General features: G+C 38.2%; 1 protein-coding gene across 4 annotated transcripts in view; it reads right to left on the bottom strand.

Moving 5' to 3' along the window:
• LOC106873009 (uncharacterized) overlaps positions 1–2,102 on the bottom strand; it is an 88,630-nt gene that overhangs the window by 68,947 nt on the left and 17,581 nt on the right. The window lies entirely within an intron of this gene.

Raw genomic sequence — 2,102 nt, 5'->3', positions numbered from 1 at the left:
TCAACTATTCTTTGTGATGGGGTGAAAGTAATAGTAGGCATAAAATCGGTAGTAGATTGACGGTTGTGATGGTAATGGGGTGGGCGGACGTAAAGAATGTGGGCCACACCCCGCTTTCCGCCAATGGGGAAATACTATGAGCTATAGTTGTGATAAAGGCGGAGTGGTGGAGTAAGCGATGTGAAAGACAGTGGTGATGGTGGTAGAGGGGAAGGCGGTGAAGACAAAGGTATTGATGGTGGTGGCGTCAGAAGTCTGAATGGTGGGTGTACGACAATTGTGGTGGTACTGGTGATGGTTGAAAACAATCAACAGAAAGAGAGAGAAAGAAAGGTTAGACAGAAACCGTACAATTATTATGGTTAATGTTTACAACTTGACCAGAGTTTAGTGAAAAGGCACTAAAATAACATCTGACTTTTTATAACAGCGGTAGTAGAATATTTTGTAATGAAATAGACAACGTTCAGAAGGCTTAACAGAACAATAATAATTTATTATAAGAGGAAGTGATGATAACATTAAGTCAAAGTTTGCTTGCCAGCATACAGGGTATAGCATTTAGAGATATGGTTTAACAGTGTCTTAAGTGAACAGAAGAGAAGTTCGTTATAGGGTCACAAATCCAGAAAAAGGTGTATGCAGCATACTAAATATGTAACGCTTACTGTTACTGCATAGTGTAAAATGTGAACATGATAAATGTTCGAACAGTCCATAAATAGTTATTTAGTTCTAGAGTGTTTCTCCTTTAGATGTTGTCCACGTGGTAGAGTTATGCTCCGACAGCGACATGACAGTACATCTAACTCCCTTGGAAGCCTGGTTGAAACTTACTAGAATTTTCGCGCTACTTTGTGATAGACGGCAATGTGTATCTATGCATGAGGCATAGTGGTTGGCTACACCAACCAAATCACGATTAGATGGATAAGTGTTCCGCCAAAGGGAAATAGAGCTCCTACCAGAGCAACCGAAAGAGGTGATAATAATCTGAAGGAGCTATTTCAGGAGAATACGGTGGATGCGGCAAGACTTTCCAATCGAGCTCTTGAATAGCATTTTTGGTCAAATTAGCGACATAGGGGCTTGTTGAAGAAGCACACCACGTAAAGTTCCGCATTGAATATGTGGTGTTTTTCAAACATTTCAAAGTGGATTTACCCTTCCCAATCCCATCAAACGCAGATGATTGTCAGGCATAGATGCAACTCTAGTTTGGCTCAGGGTGTCGTTTGTTTGTCGGGGTTGTGACGATGCGGTAAAGAAATTTCTGTATGTAAAAGAGTGTCACTGTTATACAAGCAGTGTCATTAATTTCCAGTATTCTGCAAGAACATGTCTGACCATAGAAAAATATTGCCTTGTTAGGTAACAGGTGAGTGTTGGTAACAGGAAGGGCATCCGACCATAGAAAATCTTCCCCAATAAAGTCCGTCTGACCCATACAGGTAGAGAAATTTTGATGATTCCAATTAAATTATATTAACTCATTTCGGGACTTTGTTATGCATCTCGTGCGAGCGTAAATTATGGCTATCTCTATATTATAGGCCTAATCTTAAATTCTGCATTACTGTAGGGGATAAGTATTGAAAGATTAGCCATCTCTTGTAAAGAAGGTACTATTTCTTTATTCCGAAGCAAATGAACACTGTAACAGAGGTTGGCAGTGAGACAACAACTTCTTCAATTATATAATTAGCAACGAAACAGAATTTTCAAATAATTTCTGTATCTGTAATTAATTACAAAACTGGGATCTTTTTTAAAATGGGGGCCACATTTTTCATTAACGAAACACTTTGAAACTTGAAACACTGGTAGAATGTGTCATATAAAACATCTTTTTCTCTTAGTCTTCTTTAAAAAAAAAGAAATCCATAAGTTATTCCATGTTGAAGTTGTCGTATTTCTGTAATTTCAACCAATCACTGACGTCCATTCAGCCGATATACATTAAGTGCCGACTACATAAACAAACGGTTCTGAAACAATTAACCCTAACCCTAGGGTTAGGGTTAGGGTTAAAGCAAATTTAAAATGAAAAAAGCAAATAAAACGAAGGTATGGAGATTAAATACGCTTTACATCGCTTAATC

The sequence above is a fragment of the Octopus bimaculoides genome, chromosome 1 (genome assembly GCF_001194135.2).
Source record: "Octopus bimaculoides isolate UCB-OBI-ISO-001 chromosome 1, ASM119413v2, whole genome shotgun sequence".
NCBI classification, from domain to species: domain Eukaryota; kingdom Metazoa; phylum Mollusca; class Cephalopoda; order Octopoda; family Octopodidae; genus Octopus; species Octopus bimaculoides.
Note: the sequence above shows the minus strand (reverse complement) of the source record. Positions and strands in the feature narration are given on the sequence as shown.